This window comes from Drosophila ananassae (genome assembly GCF_017639315.1).
Source record: "Drosophila ananassae strain 14024-0371.13 chromosome 4 unlocalized genomic scaffold, ASM1763931v2 tig00000071, whole genome shotgun sequence".
NCBI lineage: Eukaryota > Metazoa > Arthropoda > Insecta > Diptera > Drosophilidae > Drosophila > Drosophila ananassae.
In genome coordinates this window covers 3,095,177-3,115,994 of record NW_025319041.1, presented here as the reverse complement: position 1 = coordinate 3,115,994, position 20,818 = coordinate 3,095,177, and positions in this window count along the sequence as shown.

Here is a 20,818-nt window from a genome sequence, read left to right as displayed (position 1 = left end):
TTTTCGTGTAGAGACAAAATATATTTTTTGTCCGTATTTAGAAGTTTTTGGGGTTTGATTTTCTTTTCTTTTTTTATTTTTTTTTTCTCACTTGTTTATTTCTTTTATTATCGACTACTTTTTTTCTTGTAGCCGAATTTTACACTTTGTTTTTATGTAGTAATTTTCTGAATTAGGGTGCGGGTTTTTTTTCACGCTTGGGCGCCAGTTAGTAATAAGCGGTTGTGGTGTGGTCTTTTATATTTAATTTATTGATTAATTTGTTTCGCACAAGTCCGTTAGGGTTAGGGCTACTGACAAATATAAGATATAAAGCGAGCTAAGGCTGCGGAGTTCTGCTTAAGACTAAATTAGAATACAACCCGGGCTGTACTTCGAAGCCTTCGTTGGGCTGCGGCGCAGTTGCCCAGTTGCAGTGTCAGCATTCCGTATCTGGCCAACAACGATCACTTGTTGCGCAAGTGCCCGAGCCGGTCCGCGGACAGTTGCCCTTGGAATGCGTGGTGAGCACCTCTCTCGTTACGCGTGCGGGCCACCGGATCCGGTGTGCAATTTGGCACTTTTCCTAAATTCTGCCTGCGCGTGTTAACTTATACTACCTGCAAGGAAAAGAAGGATGTGTGCAAAGTTTCAACTCGATAGCTTTAAAACTGAGAGACTAGTTTGCATAGAAACCGACAGACAGACGGACATGCTCATATCGACTCAGGAGGTGATCCTGACAAGAATATATATACTTTATAGGGCCGGATATGTCTCATTCACTGCGTTGCACAGTTTTGGCCAAAATTACATAAGTCTCTGAAAGGGTATGTATATTGATTTCACTAAAAATGTATACCCATCTTTGGACCGTCCGATACTTGAGTATGGATCGTGTGTCTGGAGTCCTCATTATAAAGTGCACCAAGGTCACATACAATCTGTAAAAAAACGTGGTTTGATTTAAAGAATTTTTACGTTAGATTAAATACCTTTTATTACCACTTGGAACCCTTTGCTGCTTTTAAGCTGAAACATTTACTTTTGGTTTATAGCGATTTAGTTACAATTCTGTGAACTATTCTGTGAGGAATCCAAAGTTTAGTTTTTTTTCAGTTGGTATTGATCAACGTTACGCCAGAAGTTCCCCGATGAGGCGAGTTATCGAGTTTACCAGCTCATTGATTACCTTTTCACGTAAGTTTTTAACATTGCTAAAAACTTTAAAACTTTCTAAATATTTGTCACCTCTAAAATTTTCAAACGAAATTGCATTCAGCAATTGCATATTTTCCTGGAAAAGAAAACACAAAACAAAATTGCATATTTTCCATAAGGGTAGCAGAGAGGTTTTGTTTTTTTTTTGAAATTTTTTGTTTTTTTTTTGTAATTTGACGTCACTTCATTAGTTTAATCATTGTCAACCAAAAATTTATCAACATTTTTGCACATTTCGCTTTATTTTATGCGCGTCATCCGCTTTCGTGCATCAGCCTCCATCAAATACCATCTTTCTTTCGTATAGTTATTTTCGATAATTATTCACCCTCTTTCGAAATATTAGTTATTTTGTAGCATGCATTCATATCGAATATGTACTGTGAATGTATACATACATATATATACGTAAATAGATCATATAAAGAGTAGATATAGAATATAGAGGTTGTTTGGTAATTTTGTCTTCGACAACGGTCCAACAAAAGCTCGCGTAGATTTTGCGTACCAAAGATGTACATATGGGGCCTGGCGTTGTCATGATGGAACACAACGCCCTTACGATTCACCATGGCCTACCGTTTCTGTTCAAGTGCAATCTTCAATCGCTCCAGTTGTTCACAGTAGAGGTCAGAATTGATGGCTTGGCCATAAGGCAACACTTCATAATGGATAATTCTTCTGATATCCCACCATACACTCAGCAACACCTTCTGAGCCGTCAGTCCTGACGTTGCCACCGTTTGAGACGACTCGCCGTGCTTCGACCAGGATCTTTTACGCTTTATGTTGTCATATGTGATCACCAGTGACTAACCGATTCAGAAATGAGTCGAAAAGATTTTTTGGGATAACTCATGAGGCACCCATACATCGAGTTTTATTGTTAAATTTTTCGGCTTTAAATGCCTATGGACGGTTTCCGTGCTTAGTTGCAGCTCCTCTGCGATGGTTCTAATAGTCACATGACGATTTCGATCCACTATTTCCATGATTTTATCCGTATCAACGGTCACTGGTCGTCCGGAAGGCTTGGGTGTTTCGGTATCAAAATTGCCACTTCGGAATCGCCCCTAAACCACTCTTCGGCGGTTTGAATCGAAAGTTTGTTATCTTCTAAGACAGCAATAATCTGTCAGCGAGATTCCGCAGCAGTTTTTCCCTGTGCGAAATAAAATTTCAAAATTTCCAAACTTTCTGCGTTTGTGAACTCCATTTCAATCGATTTTAATTTTTTAACGTAGAAGCTCGTGTAAACTATATGTCATTCTAAAGGTGATGCCAATACCTTTCAAACACAGTATATACAGTACAGCATAAAGTATTGCCAGATACGATTATATTTGACTTCACAACCGAAGCGTGTGAAGTATAAGCGTGAAGTTTGAATGTAAAAACCGGTATTTTATTACCAAACAACTTAACATAAAGATAGATGTTGGAAAAAAGACAGATAGTAAATAAAAACATGTTAAAAATTTTTAAACACGATGTAAAGAAGCCAATAAAATAGGGAAATAACGTAACAAAACCACCCAAAAATATAGATATATTTATTACTTATGTGTATTGAAAAAAAAACAAAAAAGAAAGAAATCTTGAATAAGATAGTAATGGTCTGATTAACCGATTACTTAAAAAAAACTTACATATACAAATAACATAATAAATAAAATTTAATGGGTGTACGCATAAATAAAGCATATTCTTTTCATAAATTCAAGCTAAATTAATAAACAGAAATATATATTTTAATACAATATAGCACACTTTATATACAACATCTAATATATAAAATTATCGTGTCACAGTTTTCGTTACCATACTCCTCCGAAACGGCTTGACCGATTTTGATGAAATTTTTTGTGCTTATCCGGTATCTATGAGAATCGGCCAACATCTATTTTTCATCCCCCTAAATGTTAGGGGTAGTCCACCCCAAAATTTTTATTTTTATTTTTTAGACAAAATTTTTAATTTCTCTTTTTTCTACAATAATAGTAGGCGCCGGTACGTGATACATTGTTTGACAGCTATTCATTGTTATCTGCTCAGTTAATTTTATGTGACAAACCGATATTGTGTTTACTGAAAAATTGTGAAAAAAATTGGAAAAAATGTTAATTTGAAATTTGCTCACTTCTCAAATTTTGCGGGAAATTTTCTCACTTTGATTAATTACAATTTACGATACCGAGGAGAAGACGGCCTGACTTAGGTCAAGCCTATCTCCTACATTGCCACTCACTAAAGAACGCAATTCTGACATAGCAATACGACTATTTTCTTGATCTGTGCGGTTAGCACTTGAGGTAGCTCTTCGCACATTTAATTGACTTCGACGACTTAGGTCGACGACTTAGGTCGAAGAGGGTACTCTTTAATTTTTGGGATTGAAAATGATTAAAATGATAGCTCCGCGAAACTTAATTTTAGCTATCTTCAGTTCTTACTGTATCAGATAATTTTTTTAAGTTTGAAAACTTTTAAGTTTTGTCACAAAAGAAGATTCTGAACGCAACAAAAAAAAAACAACAGCTGGCAGTACGAAGTCTGCCGGGACAGCTAGTTTAATATATATTAATCAAAATAACTTTACAATATTACGTTATGTAACGTTGAACAAAAGGAGGGAGATGTAGCATGCATCGAATATGTACTGATATGTATACTAACATATACGTAAATAATCACTGTGGACGGAAGTCCACGAGGTGACGACCTGCATGCCTAGGCGTGCGCGAGGAAACTCCATATATAGCCGAAATTTTTTTTTTATAAGTTAGAAGGATGGGACTTAGTACAGATTGCATTTTGGGAAATCTTATCCGATTTGCAAAATTTTATTAGGATAATTGGCTTAACTTTGTTGTTTCTGAAGCTAGAATGATGGGACTGTCTACGGTTTCCCTTTTGGGCAATCCTATGTTATCCTATCCTATGTTCATAAGAATCGGCCAACTATATACTATATCTGCCATATAACTGAACGATAGGAAATGGCACAACCTTTCTATTTTTAAAGATGCTTGGGGCTGTTTCCAATATTTTTAATAGAAATTATTTTGATGTTGAAATTTTCATAAGGATCGGACAACTATATAGGATCCGATATATATAATAATAATATAAGCTTCTGCTTAACTGAAAAAAAAAAATTGCATATAAAAAAAATATTCTTGTTCGGAACGTGCAAGAAAAAAAAAATAAAAATCTGTCCCGTGCCGAACAAGAATATTTTTTATATATGCAATTTTTTACACCTATATATGTAGCATATTTTCGTCACTAAAATTGATATCAGATATTTTGGGTTTCGCATGCAGGTTCGTCACCGGTACTTTACCTCGTCAAAAGGTTTTTTTATATGATTCATATATAATGTCGATCTAGTATTCAGCATCGTCTCTGCCGGCAAAACCATGCATTATTTGGCTATATAAGTAAATGCCCATAGATATAAGAATTCATTCTTATTATTCAACAAAGAACCTCCAAACACAACGCCAGAGACATGGACCTTTCCTTGGGTAAACCATCATTGCAAGGAATTCAGTACAATGTAATCATCTCCTTTGGAGTTATAAAAACTTATACGTATGATCTTAATTAAGTGCCTCAAATAGAATTTATCTGGGCTGGTTGTAGGCGTGTTTTATCTGAAACCAGGGTTAGGTTTGAAGCAAGATTGTTAGGCTTCTTATTCTGGCGGGATGGCGAGAAATCAATTATTACAACAATTTCCACAAATAAATAACATTCAGCTCATTTAGTGGCTTTAACATAAATAATGAGCATATACTTTTGGAGAATTTATCGAAGTCAGAGATTATTTTGAAGTAGTTGATGTTAAAGGCGATCCATTTGTTAGATTTTTAGCTCAGATTTGAATCTTCCCGACGTCTTTCATCCTACTCGGTCGAGTAGACGAACGAATGGAAGAGATTCTACGAAGATAGAAGAGAAACGGTATTCATCCTGGTATTCATCAAATAATTTAAACTTTTTGACCTTGAGAAACTTATAGTATTATTAAAAGTGCATTTAAATTAATTTGACAAAGAATTTCACATTAAGAATTACTAACTAAGAAACAAATTCAATTTCAAACAAATATTTGTATCAAATACAACAAATAAATATTTAAATTAATATAATATAAATCATAATGTATAAAATGTAAAACTGCATGCCTGAGACATTTTTTTTAAACTTATTTTATGATAATTAAAAGATAAAAGATCTTAAACAATCAACAGCACTTTTATACGATAATATAGTATTATTCAAATCCTGAAGCTTCAGTAAATTTATTTTGTGTGTTTTAGTGTTTTCTCTTTCGTACTTGACATTTCCATGTTATTTCGAAATTAAATATGATAGCCACAGCACATTTGTTTTTGGAGCGAAAGATGACCAGTTGTTTCTGCAAAAAATATTATTTTTGTTAGATAAATAAATTATAAGATTTTAATAATGTCTTACATTAATATTTTATAATCGAACCTCCATTTATTACAGAGAGGATTGTAATTTTGAGTCGATTTAAGCATGTCCGTCTTTTCGTCAGTCCATGTCCGTCAATCTGTTTCAACACAAACTAGTCTCTCAATCTTAAAGCTATCAACACAAATAGCCATCATTCCCGATCAATCAGTTATATAGCAGATATAGGATATAGTCGAGCGGTCCCGGCCGTTCCGACTTATATACTGCCTGCAAGCAAAAGAAGGATGTGTGCTTTAAAACTTTAAAACTGAGAGACTAGTTTGCGTAGAAACAGACACACAGACGGACAGACGAACATGCTTATATCGACTCAAGAGGTGATCCTGATAAAGAATACATATACTTTATAGGGTCGGAGATGTCTAAATCACTGCGTTGCACACAAAATTATAATACCCTCTGCAAGGGTATAAATATGTAGGCAATGAATGTGGCCAATAAGAAAAAAATAAAATTTTCATCCATAACATGACATAATACCGCGATTTTAGATTCACTTTCGATTTGTGGTTAATCTGCATATCTAGAACGTACTTTAAACGTTGACCTGCTCTCTTAATCATTCGTGACGTTGTTTTTCTATGGCTTTATTATGGCCCAGGTGATCTTTTATAAGATCAGAGAATTACATATTTTGTGGCTTAACTTAACTGGTTAGGTGGTCAATGTTATTGAGGGACTCAATCCAATGCGACTGTACGTTTTTGTTGAACCGTCTTAGTGACCCGTTGTGTACCTTTATTCTAGAAAATATTTTTATTCTTAAAACTAATAACTGAAATGTTATTTTAGTACAAAAAAAATATTTCAATCATGTGGGTGAGACCTCCAACATTGGTAAGATACCAAATATATTTCTATTCGGCCTGTTGTCTCCTCCGTCTTGTTGCGCGGCCTTTTAACTATTCTCCTTGGTCATCCCATATAGTACGAGGCGTTTTTTCTGGTTCGATTCGTGATTCGTGAGTGGCTCGATTCTTAATACTTATAGAGATACAGGGTAGAGCTACTAAGTAGCTCTAAGTATGAGCGCTGGCTCGTTTTTTACTCGCGAAACTCTGCGCAGGCAACGGTCACGCGTTGGAAAATTCAGATGATAATTATTTTCGCTCTTAATCTCTTATGCAACAGGTATATGAGGTCTCAACCTTAGAGTTGTGGACCCCGGTTAGTTAGAACCCTTTGCGAGTTGTAAGACAGGTTCAATGGACATATGTCGGCATTGATGAGTTCTGGATCGCCAAAGGAAATACCAGGCTTCCTCCTGGTGCACATCCTAGTCTAGAAGCTGGATCCTTTAACCCAGGCTAAGTGGGAGGAGACTCAAGCGGCTGCAAGGAGGATACTTTTCTTACTTGGGAAGCTATGTCCCGGTTTTTGGAGCAGCGTTGTCTCTCTTGAGATGGTGAATCTCGCGATCGACACGAGAGCGAGATAGACGTAGACGTCTACGTCCAGTATATGGTAATTAAGTCTCTTATCGATGCGTGCTCTGTGTGTGTGGCTTCAACTCACGCAATATTTGCAATATCTGCCCGGGGTTTGATGCCCTGATGAAAAGCCACGAAGAAAAGCAAGGAGAATGTCGAATTTGTCATCGCATGCATCACATCTCCCTGCATTAACGGGATTTTCCGCCTAGACATGTGGTATCGTCGTATGCCGTTCCCAAAATATCCTCCCCGCTATGCTATCTATAGCAAGCATTTTAGTGCTAAGCCGTTCTAATGCGATGGGTGCATTCGATTAAGACCCGGATGGCCAGCCAGATGCAACTTCGCCACAAGGCTTGGCAATAAAGAGGTTTCAACCGAAAGAAATTAAGTTGGTGTCTTCCTTCTGTATCGGCATTCTGATTATTCGGCACGGCAATCATCGCTTTCAAGATAATGAGTTTAAACCCAACGATCATATAAATATTTTTAACTGGAGTATCCCAGCAAATTTTGTGCTTGGTGCAGTCTCTCCTACGAGCTCTTCTATATTCATGCTTTTGGAAAATTCCAAGCGTTTAAGAAGAAATTAAGTCGTTGCCAGCAGTTGTGGGTCCAATGTGGTGCATTTATGAAGGAGTATCTGGATTTGGGCCTCATGTCATTGGTTCTGGCAGCCTCGAAGGACTGTAGTCTGTAATTGTTGCCTCATCATTGCGTTCTTAAGGACAGTTCCACGACGACGCTCAGCGTTCGGCGCAACTGCCACCGGATACTCTCGTAATGGCTGACCGGTGATAAAAACCAAGCTGTTCTATCTTTCAACTTAGATCCGGTCTCATTGGTAGCAACAACCAGGAGCTCTTAAACAAGGGTCATTTTCACTTGAGGAAGTGGTTCAATGTTTTTGCTATTCTGGAGCGTATACTTGATGAGGACATGGACGCTCGATTTTGTCGTCTGTAGCGCCCTTCTATGAACCAATAGGACCTTTTAGAACCAATACGTCCTTTTGTCACAAGGGCAAAAATACTGTCACAGAGGTTATGCCACGAACATTTTTCATGGGTCGTAAGCCTACCTCAACCAGTGCTTTTTGACTGATTGAAAATCTGTAAAAGTTTCTTTAAGATTTTACGCATGAGGTTTCAAATTCACTAAAAAATGCATAATCAAAAATTCTGTGCAAAAAAATTCTAAGCAACAGATACATGAATTTTACTGATCCGAATGAAGACGATAATGTTCATACACCCAAGGTCAAGGCCACACCTATATGTGTGCGTCGAAAGAATTGTACTAAATTGGTTCACAAAATTCAATAATGTACATTAGAAGGGGCAACATAAAAGGTCAACGATGAGAAAAATTCTCGATCCGTGACTGTAACGCTATCAGCTTTTTGATAGCGGTTGAATCTAATTCCAAAAACAAATACAATTTCGATTCGTTTTAAATATTTATTATGGGTCAATTTAACCCCAAAATAAATGAAGCGGACTCAATGGCGAATATACAAGTGCATAAAACTAAGAGCTCGCTCTACAAAAGCTCCCAATGTGCATGCGCTACAAAGAACAAAGCGCATGCGAATCTGGGAGAATCAAAGAATACGGAACTGCCTATAACGGGCAATTAGTGGACCGCTGAGGGTAGATCACGGGCACAAGTCCCAACATCATCCCCCGTTATATAATATAATATTGATGATGATCGCAAAGTCTATAACTCTCGGTTGCAGGCTTTCGTAAATAGCAAATAGAGTGGCGGGAAACATATTTCTGGGATGGCGTGGAGGCGGACCTTTCGATTGCTGCAGCACACTCGTCGACAATTAAAACATAATTATCGTCAGTACAGTTAAGGTTGATGCTGGATTGGGAGGCTGGAACAACAGCCTTCGCAGCTGCAGGCGGTAGCAGCAGTGAAGCAGACAACTTCCCTCTATTGGAAGGGTTCAGGTTGGAGTCCAGAATGGACCTGGGCGCTGACCTAATCGGCACCGGTGACAATAAACAAAATCCCAGGCCAGATGAGGCATTAGGAACAGAAGTTTCAGAAAATCCATCGCAGACCACTGCCAGACGTGACGTGGAAATGTCGACCTCGGGCAGTAGCGTAGATAGGGGGGGGGGGGGATCAATCCCCCCCCTTGGGTCTGAGAATTATAAGATGATATAATCTCAAAATTGAAAAAGAAACACATTTTTACGCGATGATTGTGCAGTACAGCATTATTATTATTATTATCGCAGATTGCGGATTATTATCGCAGTGTAAAATAAAACTTATAAAAAAACAGGATATTATTCTGTGTCATATCCCCCCCCCCATATCAAAAAGCTATCTACGCCACTGAGCGGGGGGGAGCGGGGGCATTGATAAGATACAATTGGCCACTTCCTGGTTAAATAGACTCGACTGGATGTCGCGGTCCAGCGGGGACCATTGGTGTCGTCGAGACGAGTGGAGTGTGCAGCTAGCCTCATAGAGTGCTTGGTCATTCCCACCTGGATGTCAACACGCACATCAGCTGCAAGCTCGGAGAAGTATCAGAATAATTCACTCCCAATTTCACTTGAACTCTATTTATTGAATTGAAGTGAATTTATTTCGCAACAAGATTTCCAATGGCTCCAGTACAATGATAGTGAACTCGTACTTCTGCACTGCATCCTTGACTTTGTGATGCAGGGCTTTCATCTTCTGGTAGGTCACCTTTGCTCTTCGCAGCAACAGCCTTTTCCTGCTTGCAGGAACCGAGGCACTAGCTACGTCTCCAGACTCCATTACGTAATTATAGTGCAAGGTGCAAAGTAATGGAAACGAAAGCAACAAGTTTTCCTTTACAAGGTTTCATTTAAGCACTTCAATGACCACAAATAAATGGAACTGCTGATAACAGGTAATTGGACCGCTGCGGTTAGATACACTGAAAGAACTAACTAAAAATAATTACAATGTTTGATGCTGGAACTAGTCCCACCAGTGACCAAATATCTCTTCAATGGAAAACTTAATTACTACACAAATTGACTCAAACTACTATGACAAATAAATAATGTAGGTTTAAAAAAAAACAATGCAGAATCTTCTCACGTAGTTCTTAATCGAAGACAAATCTGTTTTAATGACTTCTCTATGCATATAACATCTAACAAACAAAAACTACTTTCTTCTCTTAAGCAACCAATCACCCCGATAATGAAACTATGTAATAAGAGTGCAGTACACTCCCCGGCGCTAAAGTAGCTGATAACTAAACTTAATAGCATATACAATTCGGATCTAGACTTTTTAACACGAAAAAAAAAACTAAAGTTAAAATGTTATAAAAACACCACTCATGAAACCAGAACTTATTTCTCCGGGCTGACCCGGAGATTGGCCAGGATATCCAAAGAAAACCCTCGATTTAATTGATATTTCTTTTCCAAGCAATATTCCGCCATCTCGAATCCGTGTGGAGCTCTTAACAGATTTATCATTGCCAATTCTATTTTACCCCTGAGACCATTCACAGCTCTCGGATAGCGCCTTATCCTCGAAAAACAGACAGTATTAAGTACAAAAGCTATATAAGCTCCCATATTGATGGCTGTTCAGTATTAAATGTAAGGTGTGCAATCGATGTAACTATTGATTTAACATTGATGACTATTGATTTAGTTTGTCGCGAGTGGCAAGCCCATAGATTACCTGCCTTAAAATAGGTTCTAGAAATAGCCACGGAATTTGTTGGCACTTAATGCCTTCAATATACATCCCTAGCATTACAAGCATCAGCCGAAGTGGTCTTACTGCTGCCAACAAGACGTTCAACTGAACCACAGACTCCTATATATTTAATGTTAATGGTGGTGTATTTCTAAAGCTAAAAATCGGCTATGAAACATATTGAAGCTCCATGGAAGTGATTTGTAAAACGGAGCAATCTATTTATCGCCACTTTGAGAGTGAGTAATCTCATATAAGCTTAGTCTTGAATCCTCAAGTACCTCAACCCATAAATAGGATTAAAACCGATACACAACTGATAAACAACCGACATACAAAACAATGGCTCCTCTCTCATCTGTTCCCGCACGGGGACTACCATCAGGACCGTTTTAGGTAAACTTTCTCTGTCAACCTTTGTAGGCCCTGTATCAATTTTAGATGAACTTTCTCAGTCAACCTTAGAAGATAATGGTTGTTATTCCAAGACCTACCATTTTCTCCCGTGAGCTTTCCCAGTACCACGAACAGATACCGAGATTACGAATGATTTTGTATAAGTGCGCCCTATTGGCGGTCCGCATCGCGGGAGCAACACACGACGCAGGTTAGGTATAAGTACCACGAACTGATACCGAGATTACGAACGTTTTGTATAGTTGAGTCCTACTGGTGGTCCTTTTCACGGGAGAAACACACGACGCAGGGTAGGTATAAGTACCACGAGATGGTACTGAGATTACGAGAGATTTCGTATAAGTCCTACTGGCAGTCCGTTTCACGGGAGCATCACTCTAAGTAGGTTAGTTTTAAGTACCATTAGATGATACTGAGTAACGAACCGATTTAGTCTGTATTCGCAACTATCTTTATTGTGGACCAGATAATCTTTTATAAGACCAGAAAATCACAAGTTTTGTAGCTTAACTATGGTTAGCTGGTAAATGTTAATAAAAGTGCGTAGACTAAGGTCAATGTTACAGAAAGTACGTGCTATGGCTAATGGTTAATGTTAAAGAATGTACGTGCTAGGTACTCGTTGTGGGTCTGCTGACTCAGATCGCTTTGTATCGGTTTTCTACTCAAGTCGCCCGGTTTGCTTGTTCCGGTCAGTCGGCCATTCTTAGCGCTAATATAGCTTATTTCTGTTTCTGGCGCAGTCTATTATGGGTTGTTATGATGCTGGGTTATTAGGTATTGGCACTAGGTGCCAACAACTAATTTTATTAGTATTAAAGTTCAAGTCAATTAAAATCCGTGGATATTGCTTAGTTGGTAAATTAATGGAAATGTAATAAAACGTAAACATGATAAATAAACAATTGAAACATGTTGTATTACAATATTTTTTCGATTGCATTAAATTGAAATTCTGTTCCAGTTTTGTTATTAAATAACTGGAAACCGCATCTAACCGGATCTAACAAAATTTTTTGCATTATCGCAATGGATCGTTTGGCACTTTCCTCGACGTCCAAGGAACCGGCGTAGAGTGGCCAAAAAGACGTCTGTTGTGAGGTCGCTTACCAACTCACAGTGGTCGGGCTTGTATGGAGCCGCGGCCATAAATACTTCTAGGTGTGCTATCGCTATGAAACTTTCACCAAAAATCTAGAAAAATATTATAAATATATTATAAAAAAATTTACCAGATCGTACCACTATATCCTATAGCTTCCATAGGAACGATTGCATCAGTGGTAACGCTTTCATGAGAGAGCAGTCATAAAAGCACTTCTAATTGTCAGATCAGGCTTATATTATATTATATATTATACTGTAAGTTATTTACAAAGTTTGTAATACAAACTTAGAACTATAATAAAAATATTGAAGTGATTGCTCAACTCTATACCCTAGCCAACCTCCTCAAAAAAGTTATGATAACAAAACAATAATAATAATAAGTAGAAAACGAAAAAACAAAATCATAAACTCGTACATATTTAATTGTTAAATTGTTTCATTTAGTCAAGAAATGGTTGTCTCTAGTAACGGTGATCCCTTGTAATGGCAAATGCGCATCCGCAGGCTTCCGCAGCTGAAGTAAAAATTTTTATAATCTTTAAATATTAGTAAATAACGGCATATATATTTCATTTGGGGGCAATCGGGGGAAAATATTCAAAGCCTTACATAAACCTTGTAAAGCCCAAAGTATACGAACTAAAAAGGCGCACATTTTTAAAAAAGATTTACACGAAACACAGCACAATTTATTTATATATTTATCAGTACAAATAAACTTTATACCTTTATTTACAATATCCATTCCAATCGTTTTTGGTTTAACAACGTTTTATGATATATTTAAGAATTTTTAATTTTGCGTGTGTACTCCACTGCGGAAAAATTTAAAGTGCATAAATATAAGTTCGTTTTTGTCATTCTATTTTTAGAAAGTCCCGTTAGAAAAGCCAAGTAGTCTATTTTGCATCGTAAATTTTGGACAATTAGCTTATAGAAAAACCGGTTTTCGCTAGAATAACTCAAAATAATTTTTTTTATTTTTGGCCTATGGCAGCGACTACTGTGCATCTCCAAGTGAATCGCTTTCTCAAATTAGCCTTGTCAGGTCGTTTTCCTCGAATCTTATGATGAATCCATATGGGGACGCAGTAATCTACTACCGAGTTAAAAAACGGGAGAGTCTGTGTAACTCTTTCGACTGGTAGATTTCCCATAATTTGACTCATTAATTGGGCTTAAATCTGGTACATCGTACGCAGTTGTGTAAAATGCTTCGTGCCATTGTTTTGTCATTGATGATCCAATATTGTTGACGATTAATGCCTTGCAAGGCTGGATATTTTGCATCAATATGCATCTGTTAGCCTTATAACAAAACCTCAGCATCTACGCAACAATCCGTTGCAATTTGTAAAAGGAATTACTGTGCCTATAGTTGAATACCGCTTCTCCCAACGCATCCTTAGCGGCCATGCTCGTACATGTATTGCAGCGCCATAGGACTTTTCTGAGGCGTCCACAAAACTGTGTAGTTCTTGCGTGACTGGAACCTTTCCGTTTCTTGTCATGGTTGCCATTTATATCGAGTTTGCAGGTCAGAACGATAGTTTTTCCATTCTGACTGAAGTTCTAAGGGCAGTTCATCATCCCAAGCCATTTTCAATTCCCAGAGGTGTTGCATGAATAAATTTTCTTTTACGCGTAAACATACCTATTGGGTCGAAGATTTGTAATAACTCAGAGCAGACCACTCGCTTTGTTATAACCAGAGCTTTCTTTGCACTAGTTCTTCATTATTTGAGCACCATTTTCGTAGTTTGAAATCGGGGGTAGTAGTATTTTGTTCATTTAAAAATTTTGTTGCCAAATATGGGTATGTTTTGGTTCCATACGTGACGGTTTTAAGTCGATAGTACTTAAGATCCTCAGATGGATCGTTTCTTCAAAATATAAGTTGATGGAACTTTTTATCTGGATTGACCCATACTTTTTCTATGTGCTCCGTGAATACATATCTGTGTGTTCTGAAGCGTAGCAATATAAACAAAAGCTCGTTCTGAACGATGAGACCTGTATGTAGATTTGCCCGAATGCATCGTGCTGCTGCTGTTAGGTTTGAGAACACAGTGATATGGTATGAAATAGTGATTTTTGGGCACATGTGTTGTTGGAACAAACTTCATAAATCCCACAGCTTCATATTCATTAATAGAGCCGGAATACCCTTTCCGAGCATCACCGGTTTTTTTTTTTTTAATCGTTTCTTTATTTACAACTTAAACTAACAGTGGTGTCTCCTAAACCTGCTGCTGCGGAAATGCCGGTAGGCTTTGCTTCGCTGGGCTAGGGTTGGCGTAAGATTAGCGCCCCGCAATATTTGGTTGCTCGGCTTGGAGCCTAGCCTCCGCCCGGATCCTTTCCAGCCGTCTCAGCTCCTTCATGGTTGTGGCTGCAAAGCTGCTCAGACCATCCCAGAACTGGGCGTCCTCCAGCAGCCTTCTTCCGAGGAGTTCCGCCGTCTGTACATCCCCAAGAAGTCTTTGCCTTGGAGCTGTGAACCGTGGGCAGTCCAAGACCACGTGCTCCGCAGTTTCTTCTACGCCGCATGCCGGGCACCTTGGGTCGTCGTCATGACCAAATTTGAAAAGGTAGCTTCTGAAGCAACCGTGGCCGCTGATGAGTTGCGTGAGCCAAAAATTTACTTCTCCGTGTTTTCTATGGAGCCATCTCTCCAGATCGGGGACCAATCGGTGGGTCCAGCGTCCCTTGGTCGATTCGTCCCAGCGTCGCTGCCACTTTCTGATGCTCGTCGCTCTCGAGCTTAGTTTAAGCCGACGGCGTGTCGCCGCCGGTACTTGCCCGCTCAGCTCTGTTAGAGCCTGGAATATTTCGGACCGTTCCGCTGCGAGAAGGTCAAAAGGGACCATGCCTGCGATGACGAGAGCTGCGTCATCCGAGATGGACCGGAAGCCCGAGCAAACCCTTAGGGCGCACAGTCTGTATGTACTGTTTAAGCCCTTGGTGTACGTACTTATTTTGGCCGACTCCGCCCACACGGGGGCTGCGTAGAGCATCGTTGAGCTGCAGACGGTCTGGAGCAATAATCTGCGTCCTTGCTTTGGGCCCCTGCAGTTCATCATAATTTTTCCCAGGGCTCTGGCGACGTTTGCTGCCTTTCTGTTGGCTTCTGCGAAGTGCTCCCTGAAGCAGAGCCTCGTGTCCATCATTACACCCAGGTACCTGATGGCCCTGGTTGATGTGACCGAGTGGCCCCTGATGCTTATCGTGGCTGTCTCGACACGCTTCCTGCTTGAGACCAGGACAGCCTCTGTCTTATGATGGGCTAGACTTAGCCCCGCCCGGTCGAGCCACTCGATGACGCATGCAATGGCTGCATTGCATGAATTTTCGGCTTCCTGGATTGACTTTGCGACGACCACGACTGCTAAGTCGTCCGCAAAGCCCACAAGGTGAGTTCGTTCTGGGTGCTCAAGCCTTAGGACCCCATCGTACATGATGTTCCATAGTACTGGGCCTAAAACGGAACCTTGAGGTACCCCACAGGTGACCGTATGCTCTTGGGTGCCAGTGGTTGTCTCGTACCTGATGGAACGATCGCTAAGGTACGACCTTACGACCTTGATGATGCTAGGCGGCACTCGGAGGGTATTCAGCGCCTCCACTATGGCGTCCCACCTTGCCGTGTTGAAGGCATTCCTGATGTCTAGTGTGGCGATCAGGCAGTATTCTTTGCTTCCGCCTGCCCATCTGGTCCCCTCGATTGCCTTGGCTGCTATCCTCTTAACCAGGGAGATTGCGTCGATGGTGGAGCGGTTTTCCCTGAACCCATATTGCAATGGGGAGAGATCTCCTGCGTCAATTACCGCCGCCTGGAGCCTCCGGCATATGCAGCGCTCTAGGGCTTTCCCGGCGTGGTCGATGAGGCAGATCGGCCTGAGGGACGCCGGGTCCTCCGGCGGCTTGCCTGGTTTTGGCAGCAGGACCAGGCTTTGAGTTTTCCACCTTCTTGGGAATAATCCTTCCCTCAAGCATCCATTGTGGACACTGGCGAATCGCTCCGGGAACGTAGACATGGCTAATTTAATCGCGCTGTCTGGGATCCCATCTGGACCGGGTGCTTTTCCGACCTGGATAGCCTTGGCGATTTCTACGATTTCCTGGGCGCTTATTGTCTGGGCCGGCGTTGAGCCGACCGACTCTCTTGCTCGGCTCGGTGTTGAGCAGGTCAGCGTCGGGAAGAGGTGTTCCACAATGGCTTTCATCGTGGCGGCTTCTTTTGGGGCGATCGGCTTTGCTTGCTTGGCTTTCTTTACCACTGCCCGGTAGGCCGAGCCCCACGGATCCTGTTCGGCTGCGTCGCACATCTCGAGGAAGCACCTCTTCTTTGCCTCTTTGATCATCTTCATCAGGATCTTCCGCTTTGCAGCGAAGTCCTCACTCTTCTGCTCGAAGTCCGGCCTTCCTCTGGCTCTTTGCTGCAGCCTTCTGGTTCGGAGACACTCCCTGCGCGCTTGGGCTATCTCCGGTGACCACCAGGGCACCGGTTCCTGGTGCCTTGAGTGGCCACGGCTAGACCCCATGCTGGCTCGGCAGGCCTGTTGAACCGCGGCCATGGTCTCCTGTACGTCGCGTTCGGCGTCTCCCGAGGGATCTGGAATCCTCAGTTCATGAGCGAATATTTCGGGTTGCAGAGTCGCCGGTTTAAACCTCAGTGGATTCGCTCTTGCAAAGGTTTGCCCTCTGTCCTCTATGTTGCAGACTATGTATTTATGGTCGCTCGCAGTGTAATCCTCACTGAGGGACCACTTTGTCCTCCGCTGCAGTCCGCTACTGCAGAAGGTTAGGTCCACGATCGATCCGTACCCTGCTCTGCTGAACGTGTTTCGGGAGCCAGTGTTCAGGAGGACAACGTCGAGGGCCGCAAGGGTCTCTTGGAGCGCGCGACCCCTGGCGTTGGTGCGGGGTGAGCCCCATTCCTCCGCCCAGGCGTTAAAATCGCCCGCCATCACCACATTGCCTTTGAACCTCGCATCGTGGGATATCTCGTCCAGGGTGTGTGTGAACTGCTGAAGAGTGAGGCGTGGGGGCAGGTAGCAGCTATAAAGCCAAAACTCGCCCACTTTGGCCCGGATAAAACCAACGCCCCTTTGAATGCTTTCGGGTTGTGCGCCTGGCGCCCAGATTGCTGCCGATTTGGCTGGATCTAGAATGTAGTTATGCGTCTCGGCTTTTTTAAACGGCTCGCTGATTAGGGCTATATCTGCCCTCTTCTCCCTTAAGGTCTGCTCGAGTAGGCTATGAGCTACTTCGCAGTGGTTGAGGTTGACTTGAATGAACCTCATGCCCTTCTTTGTTCTTTGCCTTCTGGTTTGCCTAGTGGGCATCTCCTGCTGCCAGCTACGTGGGCAAGCTCTGCCTTGTTTGCAGCAGCGCAGAGGAAGCATTTTGCCTCCTTCGAGCAGGAAGGGTTTCGAGCATCACCGGTTGATCGTCACTCTATTGTTAAGAACATTTTGATGGCAATATCTTTCGACTCCCTGCTACAATCCAAGCTTCGTGTTTTGTGGCATTATCTCTTTCGACTTTCTGCTGATTTTGGAAGGGGTAGCGAGTATTAGTGCTCGGTGCCGATTGGTAGATCTATTGTAGCGGCGACTGAAGAGTCATTTTTCAAAAAAAAAATATATAATAAATAAAAAAACTAAAATTGTAAACAAATACAAACGATATACATATCGGCTTTGTAAATTGGTTTTTTATAACCGAAAGTTAAAGTAAAGCTTTTACTTCGGGAGTTGCCCAATTGTTAAGCGGAGTCAGCTGCAGCAGGGAGGCTTAGGAAAGCTGCAATATCAGCTGTTCTGCATTTCCGGTAACATAAATGGCATGTAGGTTGTTCCATGCTCGGTCTTTTCTATCGAACCCCCACCAAGTGCAGACGCCTAATAATATCTCTCTCTGCGAGTGTAAATTTTATAAGCGCAAGATCAGCGCAAGTGCAAAGTGGTTATTTTTTTTTGTTATCCCCAAATACCAAGTAAGTCGCAGATCATGCGTATGTTTTTATTGTGTTTACATGCATACGCTTATCTAGATTTGCAACGCTGATAAGGGCAGCCTAAGCCTGTGTTTGTGGGTTTTTTTTTGTTGTTTCGCGGCTTTATAAAAGCGCGACCTCGTTGCGGCCTTATCAAAATTTATCAGGTGAATATAAAATATGGTTTCTAATACCTCCAGGGTACTTATTGTGGCCGTTTTAAAGATTCAGGCGGTCCACATCAAAGCACCCCGGGAGACCTCCTGGTGGAGGCTCCCAGATCAGCAGCGGCTAAACCTCGATCGGTTAGTCCGTGAACCTCATCCCCCTCCCCCTCATCATCATCATCATCTTCATCTAATAATACAGTGGCGGCCGAAAATTAACACCCAGTAGCCGGAAAACTGACTGCAGGGATGGAATAAGGGAATTTGCAAACCCACGAAGTCAAGACCCGTTAAACGAAAGGCCGTTGACCCCACCAGCCATGGAATAGGGAGCAAAAGAGAAATTATTAAATCCGCTAGCCCAGCCGCCCAGCTCCAAGCTCGTGGCGATCATTTTCTTTTCTTTTTTCTCATCTACATTTCATCCCCCAAATCACGAGAGTATAAAACTGTTTTAAATTTTATTTTCTTTGTTCAATAGTTTTAATTTTAAGTTTAAATTTAAATTAATTACAGGCTTTTAAGGAAGTGAAGAAAACGGAATTGGAAAATATGAAGATAATATTTATTTTTTAAACTTTCGCGAACAAAATGGTTATCAGTTTATTTTTAAATCGTTTAATTTTTTAATTCTCGAGCGGAAATAAGTTTGTTTTAAAATTCTATGGTGTACAAAGCCCTCATTACACTCATTTACAGCAACCCAAAGCAGAGATCGATCTTTCGCCGATGGATTTACAGTGAGTGGTTTATTTACCTTTTACATATACACTGTAAAAAAATTTTTCGAGTCCCACTGAATTTTAATTCTATAATTTAATGCATTCATCCTTCATCTTAACACAAACAAAAATAAAAAGAGCACGAATTTCATTTAAATGATTTAATTGATGACTAACGAATACTCTATCCTAATGAATTTTAAATATTATCATTTTTCTAATACCTTTATTTGAAATTTATTTTATTACTTTCAAAAAATGATATTTACTCATACCAACTTTTATTATATTACATATATACCCCTATTTCTTTAAACATTTACATATTAATTTACATTTTTTATAAATCTTACATATAAGTTTCCCTCCCGTATAATTAGGATTTGTTTTATGCAAGCAACCGTTTAGAAATAATGTCAAACGCCTCTTTAGCCTTAGCCAAATTTTTATTAGTTTTAATTTGAATTAAATCTGTTTTATAATGAATTGAATACCTCCTGTTTGAACTGAGCTGATGACTCCACGGTTGTAGTAGGGTTGGGGTTCTTAAACCCCTTTTAAGAATTTGTTCGTGGTTAGAATCCGGTGTCCTTTGTAATGGACGACTCTGGGCCTGTCTAAGGTGTTTCTCCTCTACGGACCTGGCATACTGTGTGCCTCTCGTGGTTTGCCTCTATTTCCTGAGCCATTGCCAAGGCTGATGGAAAGTCTGTAGGCTGAGCAGCAAAGAGTACATCGGTTAAGTTCCTTTTCAGCCCGGAAATAAATACACGTAGGGCATCAGCCCTATACTTATCGTTCATATATCGGGTACGGTCAGTCTCATATGTCATATTGGTCTTATTTTTAATGAGTGTCAGCTTCTTTTCAAGCTCCTCATAAAACTGTGTAATAAACATTTGCCTTAGTGTCGTAAGCTCCTGCTCGAGTAAGTATAATGAACGCTTAGCGGAATAAGTGAAGTCAAGCCGGTTTATAATAGCGTCAAAATTAAGAACTGTGTTAAAGGATAGAATCAGGATAGGATAGGGGCAGATACTGTCTCAGTGCTAAACCTATCTGTGACTTCTCTCAATTTCTCCTCAAAATCCTGTTTCTGGACCCGTAATGCGGCCGAAACCGCTGAATTTATGATTGCCTGCATTTGTTGTGGATCCATACTTTGTTTTTATTGTAATATACGTTCGGCGGTTTCTGATATAGTGAGGTTACTTAGCTGAACAACCAAGTCTTCGGACTCTGAATCGCTACAACCGCTATCAAGACCAAACTCAAGCAAGCGAGGAACAAACAAAAAGAAGTCTCAAAAAATTAGACAGTCGCCAAGCTAGGCGCTAAGCTAAGCTATCTATTTAACTATTAACTATTTACCGTAATCTTCTCCGCGAAATAGATTTTACTGATTCGAAAGAAAAAACACCGCGACACACAAAGAAATGAATTACTCTAACTTCTTGATTTTAATACCGACACTGTTTTCAAAAATAAATATTTTTGTTTCTTTTGTTTGTTTTTGGCAATTCATAAAAAAGGTTTCACTTA